This window comes from Betta splendens, chromosome 13 (assembly GCF_900634795.4).
Source record: "Betta splendens chromosome 13, fBetSpl5.4, whole genome shotgun sequence".
In the NCBI taxonomy this organism is placed as follows: domain Eukaryota; kingdom Metazoa; phylum Chordata; class Actinopteri; order Anabantiformes; family Osphronemidae; genus Betta; species Betta splendens.
This window is the reverse complement of record NC_040893.2, coordinates 9,821,233-9,828,760: the sequence shown is the minus strand read 5'-3', so window position 1 is coordinate 9,828,760 and position 7,528 is coordinate 9,821,233. Positions and strand designations below refer to the sequence as shown.

At 51.0% G+C, this 7,528-nt stretch overlaps 1 long non-coding RNA gene across 1 annotated transcript; it reads left to right on the top strand.

Annotated features, from left to right (window-relative positions):
• The first annotated feature begins 911 nt into the window (after positions 1–911).
• Positions 912–5,077, top strand: LOC129605025 (uncharacterized). Its single transcript, XR_008696493.1, has 2 exons — positions 912–1,046; positions 2,350–5,077. It is a non-coding gene; the product is annotated as an uncharacterized LOC129605025 (long non-coding RNA).
• Positions 5,078–7,528: the final 2,451 nt, after the last annotated feature.

The following is a 7,528-nucleotide window of genomic DNA, read 5'->3' as shown; positions in this document are numbered from 1 at the left end:
GGTTAATGTATAAGCACCACAATAACCTATGGCCTCTCAGAAATGAATTACCTACCATTGAGTTTGATAGCATTTGTAATCACATATGTGGTTCAGATCTTATGCTTTGCAAATTGTTAAGCTATTGTCAATTAACACTAATTAATCATTTATCTCTTTCATTTACTCTGTCGTCTCACATTCACATCTTCTGTAGTGAAGCTTGACCTTTATTTTCAACCTGAACATTGTAATGACATTTAAAAGATTACAGCACTGGGAGAAGTCTTAGAACACTGAGAACAGTTTGGTTGAACACTTACAGTTATTCAGTAGAAAAAAATGGCCTTTATAAGAGAGGAATGGAGCCGGGTTTCCTTTTTCCTGCATTTATTTCCTGGATTATTTGAATTATGCGTCTGAGGATAGTGTGTAGGACAGTGTGAGACGTTGTGCAAAGCACTGCGGTATTGGGTTATATAAATAAATTCCCCTTGACATGAACACAATACAGACGACAACTTTGACATTTGGTGTGAGACCCAATTTGGAAATAACAGTAATTAGCAGTTGACTTTGCGAAGTGTAGGGTGTTAACCGGTTATTACTTACAGTGACATTTCATCTATAATTTCATTTTCATCTGTAGCTTGCTGATGTAGAAAAGTTCCCAGCGCACGCATAATACTTCCCAACACCCAATAGGTCAGAGGATAAAACGCCTCTTATGGGCGGCTGCGATCCGATTGGTCTGTGTGTCTAACGCCCGCCCTATTTCTCACAGAAATCTGCGCTGCCATTGGTCGGCGCATGCGGTCGTCGACGTACGTAGACGGTGGGTGTCAGCAGGGAGTTTTCCGGTGCGCGTCTGATTGGCTCTCGGCGCGTGCTGACGTCACGGCTCCGCCAGCTGATCGGGGTGAGAAGCCGGTTTGAAGCGAGGAGTTGGACCGAGGAGAGAGACCGGGGAGGGACCCCCGAGGAGCAGCGAGCAGCCCGGGGATGGGACCGGCCAGCAGGATACTGAGCCTGGAGCGCTTTCACGTTTGTCTTTTCTTTTTTCAAAGGTATCGACGTCAAAAACGGACAACACACACACTGTCAGGGCGAACTTGCGTCTCGTCGAAACCGCTGGAAGTGTCAGAAAAAAATTGATTGAGAGTTAAGGTGTGGCTGAGGGTTTCTGTGACGCTTCTGGACTGAAACACGTTACAGAACCGACTCTTTTCACTCAGCCAGAGTCCAGTCATCGCTGAGATTTGCCACCGGGCTTTAAAGACTCTCTTCAGACATTTTAATTAAGGGAGATATTACATAACGAACGTATTGCCATCTTGATGTGCGCACATTTCTGGCTCAGATGCCCCGCAGTAGCCTAGATTAACTGGACTGACGCGCAGAAGTCGAGTATTTGCCTCTGCCTCGTCAAGTCGCCGTGTTTTCACGGGTCTGTGAAATGTAACGGACGTGGCAACTTTACCGTAGCCAGCGCTGCCACGGGCAAACTGGGCGTGGGGGAAACAGTCCGAACAGAGCCTAATAATCCTCCAGTCTGATCCAAGCGGCGCACAAACTGCGCATATTTGATCTGGCGCAGTCTCGCCGACGAGCGCCTCGCTGGAACCGGCAGAATCACCTGTGTCAAAGTAAGTGCGACTGTCGGATACGTTTTGCAAACTTTTTTTTCCGGCCCCTTTATCGGAGGTGACATTCAAAAGGCCACAGGAGAGGGCGCGCGACGGCGCTGTCTCCCGTTCGATCACGCTGTATCGTGTCAGTCGGACGCGGTGTCAGTGTGAACCGGACACACGGGAGGGTTCTTTTTGCGCCGTCCTTCTGCGCAGGCCCCCGGTTAAAACCTCTCCTTGCGGTGCGTTCGCGTCACGCGGCGCGAGGCTATCGTCAGGCGCGGATGGGGCGGGCGTGTCTGTGGCGTCGCGAGCGTCGGGGCGTTGTACAGTACGCATGTACATCCAGCAGGCAGCAGAGGAGCAATGTGGAGTTGGGTCTGTGTGGCTTCAGTGCGCGCGACCTGTCACAGGAGACCGTGGACTCGCTCGCGACGTATTTCCACCACGTTAACTCGACCATAACTCAGCGCGCGGGCGGACTGAGCCTTTACAGCCTGTTTAAGGAAAGATTTAAGGCCGGAGGAAAGCAGATGAATTCCTTAAGGCCCCACCCTTTGTAGCGCAACATGAATGTGCTGTGCTCCCCCCTCCTCCTCCTCCTCCTCCCTCCCTCCCTCCCTCTCTCTCTCTCTCTCTCTCTCTCTCTCTCTCTCTCTCTCTCTCTCTCTCTCTCTCTCTCTCTGCGTCATTCATTTCCCTTTCAAGCTTGTCTTGTGCACCCCCCCCCCCCCCTCCTCAGGATCTCCAGGTGCCTACAGTAGATCCTCATGTCTCTTAACCAACTTCAGTTCCTGGCATCGGGATCCACTTCCAGGAATCTACAGGGGTGATTGTAAGGTAAGGCGGGGTTCTATTACATTGCCTTTTATTGTGTCAATTTGACCTCTTAGTTCTTCTGGCCTTGAAATGTACTTAGATTCGTTTTTTCTTGTTTTCCTTTACACCCTTGTTTTAAGACCGTGTTAATCAACCTGTTGCAAGTTGAGGGGATCTGTGTTCTGTGATCTGGGAATTCTATTGACGGGGTTATGTAATGCTAAAGGCCGCGTTCAGGGCCCTCAAACGTACTTACTTTAAACATTTCATCATGAAAATTTAAAATATTATCTCAGCTCAGGTTCCACAACTCAGGTCATTTAAGACAGAAGTGTGTTGGGCCTGACTATAGTTCTGTACAGACCTGCTGCTGAGCTGCAGCTCCAGCATCGTCCACATGTATCAGATCGGTGTCAATCAAACGCATGTTGGATTTTGTCGTCGCTGCTCATCTTGAGGTACAAAATCCATATGGATGCGTTTAATTTGTGCACTCCGTCGGTTCTGTTGGCTGCAGGCCCCCAGACGATACTTTCATTAAAGGCTGCTTGTTTTCCAAGGGCCCCGCTCCATTCTGATCCTATTTGATTAAATTGTCAAAGTAAGAGAAAGAAACTTTTTTTACCTTCTATGATTTCACAAATTGTCTCGAATTAAAGCTGGAGATGCTCTGGAGATGAGAGTGGCACGCGGCTCACGCTGGCTTCCACCACTGCCCCCCCTTCGCTCAGGAGTGTCCTGCCTGCTGCCTGTGCTGTAATTACCCACTGATAGGTTATTACACATAGAGCTCAGGCCACTGGGAAAATCTGGATTATCAAATTTTCATCTTTCAATTTTTTTTTAAATAATGAACTTGAGTAGTATTGGAACGTCACAGTTCCAGCATACGTCCCACCCACGCTTTATTGTCGGAGCAAGTTACACATATACGAGTGTGAAAACGTATTCACGAGATGCAGCTGAGTTCACGTTACTAGTAAAACAGCAATGTCAGATTGTTGCTATAGGTAGATTTACTGCTTGGATTCTGGAACAGGTTAAAAACAAACTATAATATTTAAGGTTTTCAGAACATTTTTTTACAGTTTTTTTTAGTCATTCTCATATTTCAAGGTTGACTGTAGAACAGACCTGAAGAATGTAAAATCTTTTGATCCTCAGATGAAGGACGGTTCAGATGACACCGTTGTTATTGTCTTACTCTTGTCTTTGTGCGCTACTCAGATTGTTGAGCCCGTTTGTGTGCGTTTGTTAACCCCATGTGAGCGTTGTCGCTGTGCGACTAGGTGTGATTAATGCGGTGGTCCAGCAGTGACGTCCGGCGTGCCCCCCCCCCACACACACACACACACCCACACACACACACACACACTGAAAGGGCACCACACTCCTTTGGACATGTGAGCTTATCATCAAGAGGCCAATGCTAAGTCATACTTTAGTTGGAGCTGATATCAGAGAATCTTCCTGCATTAGGATTTTGCGTAAGTGTCCTTTAATGCTTCTGCAAACTGAGGAACAGTTCGGACCTGACGAACAGGCCCTTTACAGTAACTCTCCAAATACCTACACGTGGAGCTCGAACCACTTTGTGTTGCTCATGTTGAGCAGAAAGAAAAAATAAAATGTCATTTGATGAGTCACTCGTGCTCTGCTAACTTGCGTATGAATGACCAGCCCATCAAGCGGCCTGGTGTAACTGGGGAACAGGCTGAGCACTGACGGTTATTGATGGCCGGTGGACGAGGGGAGGATCTGCGGTGGAAATGCGGTAGCTGCAGTGAGGTTGCACGTCCTCAGGCCACACCCAGACAGCTCCGAGGCCCAACTCCAGCTAGCTGGGCCCAGTATTTCCCATGCTTTGGGATCCGCTCGCGCACGCTAATTTCCATTTGCGTCCGTTATGGGTTGACGGGCGGTGATGTCGTACACGGACGGAGGTAGTGACTGTGTGCTCATGAGCAGCGGAGCGCCTTGGCAGGTGTCGTGTACCCGCGCCTGCGTGTGCATGGGGAGGGGGGGGCGTGGGCGTACGCCAGCCTGGCGCGGTCTGAGCAGTTGGCGATGCGGCGCTAACGCTCGTCCGACTGGCTGCGCTGTCACTGACTCATGAGGGAGGTCGTCACCAGCCCTCAGCGGGGCTGTTTATGGCACCAGACGGGCCCCGCGCTCATATGGGCGACACATGTTGCAGCGCGCGCCCGTCCGCTGGAAAAGTTCTCTCCATCGCCCCCGACGACGGGCCGAGGGCCTCGTTCACCCGCGGCCACAGTAGCTGAACTGGGCTGGTTCGAAAAAGGGATTGATGACCTGTTTGGCCACAAGTGTTGGTCTGTGTGTGTGTGTGTGTGTGTGTGTGTGTGTGTGTGTGTGTGTGTGTGTGTGTGTGTGTGTGTGTGTGTGTGTGTGTGTGTGTGTGTGTGTGTGTGTGTGTGTGTGTGCAGAGCGTTCGTCTAAATAAATTATCCCAGGTTTAGTTTTTCACACATTTCTGTAGGTGACCTAGTTTGAGAACAGGGACTATTGTGCTTGTAGGATTTGCACGCACGCCCATACGTGGCTGGAGCAGGAGCCAGGGCAAGAGCCAGGGCCTCAGGGGAAGACATGCAGAGGAAGAATAAAGCTCTGACAGTAAAAAAAAAAAAAAAGCGAAATGAAATGTCACCGAACGCCCGGTCGGGTCTTCTGCTAAGCCTAATAAGGTCCAGGCCCCGCGCGGGCACGGCTGCGTGAGGGACCCGTGGATTATTTTGGGGCGGGAGTAGCGGCGCATCGAGCCCGGTTCTGGGCCGGTCCCCGCGGGGGCCGGCGGCGAGGACGAGGAGCAGTGGGCCTCTCAGCAGACCGGCTGGAATGTGGACCATATGTAGCAGGAATCCCAGGAATGTAACTCGGCCCGGCTGAACTGACCGACCTAAAGACACAGAGAGGAGGGGGGGGGTGAAGGCAGGGCGGAGGGAGTGATGTTAAGGAGATCAGATCAGGAAAGGGAAATTATGCACGTGAGATGAGTACGGGAACAAAGAGAGAGAGAGAAGATGCTAAAAACAAGCACATGTGTCCGTGAAAACACCAGCGCGTTGTTTAAACGCTTACTGCAGAGATGGAAAGACATGTGGCGAGAACAAGATGGCGTCTTAAAGCAAAAGATGGATTTGGGAGTTTCTCCTTTTTGCATTTTTCAGCTTCTTGGAATTTCACAGGCTGAAAGGTTAAAATGGTTGATGAGTCAGTCAAAGATGTCGCCTGTAGCTCTGTGTGAGCGACTGGTGCCGCCTCTTTGGTTCTCTAGGTCCAGGTTCCGGTTCCGTCCGGGGCGTGGCTGCATTTTCTGTCACCAGACTCATAACCAAAGGCCCGTCCGTCCGTTGCGAACACAATGCAGGATATTTAATAGGATGTGACGTCTGTGGCAGAAACGTGGACGCGTGTGTTTCTGCGAGTTCTCGTTCTCTGCCGGGCGTCGGTGCTCTTCCAGGTCACTGACTCGGGGTGAACGTCTCCGTTAGCTTAGCACGCTGTGCTCCCAGGCCTGGGTACAGCTGGGGCCGGAGCGGCAGGAAACACACTCACACACAGATACACACACATATACACACACACACACGCACTCTAGTTTTTTTTTCCCCCAGCCGACATGCCCCTGACACACACACACACACACACACACACACACACACACACACACACACACACACAGTTCACTGTGGTGTGATGGTTCTCCGTTGACCCCGCGCACACATCGTTTCATCCTCCGTTCCCGCGCTTGTAAAACCCGGAGCTACTAAAGCGAACGGGACGTTGAGCCGCACTGGAACCTGGTCTGCAGCTACAGCAGGGACAAAAAACCATTAAGCGGTTGGGTTTGGAGTGTGTTAAGTAAATATTTGTCTCCGCACAAACGTGAAAGGCAGAGGTCAAAGGTTAAGTCAACGTTGTGCCCTCGACTGGGAAAAACGAAGAGCTGTTGCTCAGAAAGAAAAAAGAGATGTTGCCCGATAGATTTGGAAGAAACCAAGGCCTGTGTCGTTTGGGATTAATCTACAACATGCATTTTGATCTGAGCGATTCTTACACGGAGCTAATTACTCGTCGGCAGATCTGTGTGTGTTGCTTCTGATGGATGGGCTGAAGGGGAAAGAGGATTCTCTGGGTTCGTACCATGCAAGGGCAGCTGCCACTTCTTATTCATTTGCCCTACAGGCATTTCCTGTATTTCAGCACGCTAGCTAAACTGCTACTGGGAGGGGGGGGCGACAAAGGATATATATACAGAATGGGAGGTTGGAGGGGTGACACGATGGAGACTGGGGGCCGTTTGCCAGGGCGAGGGATGGACACGAACAGATACATGGAAGAAACAATGTGGCCTTTGACCCACTTCTCGCCGGTAGGAAGGGACGATGACAGCTGGAGGAAGCACACAGATCTTCTCTTTATGTCGGGGGCTCCGTCGCCCAGCGCTCACACCCCTGCTTCCACGCCATTGTCTCTGTGTGTCCCCCTCGGCCCCCGACTCACAGCCGTGCTGCGTCACCGCCTCATCTGCCCCCCCCCCCCCCCCCCCCCCCCCACACACACCCCCACCCCGTTCCCATGCATTCCAGCCGCTCGGTAGAAAATCCTGTTGAGACGCTCCCGCTTTACTGGAAGGAGCGTTTCCTCTTTCCCCCTCCCCACCTGCTGACTTCCTGCCCGTTGACATCGCCTCTTCCCTGAGCAAATAGCAGTGCACTTGAAAGAACGACGCATGTACAAGCTTAGCTTCCTGGATCCAAGCCCACACAGAATGAAGAATGCCTGTATCATAATGGCTCTCAGGTTGCTGTAGTCGAGCCTCGTTGACTTACTGGTGTGAGTGTGGTCTCTTATTCATGCCAGTAACGTCCAGTGCCCCACCCTGATTGGTGTCCTTCTCTTCCCTCCCGTCACCCCCCTAAGTTAAAATAAACTGCCATTTCCAACCAGGGCAACAGCTGTAGCCGCAACACACCTTTTTCTACCCTTGGAAATCGTTCCAATCAATTGTTTGTGTCCGGGTGACCAGCAGCCATGGGCACAAATGGAGACTGTCCCATGCAAATGCATGGGGTGCTCAT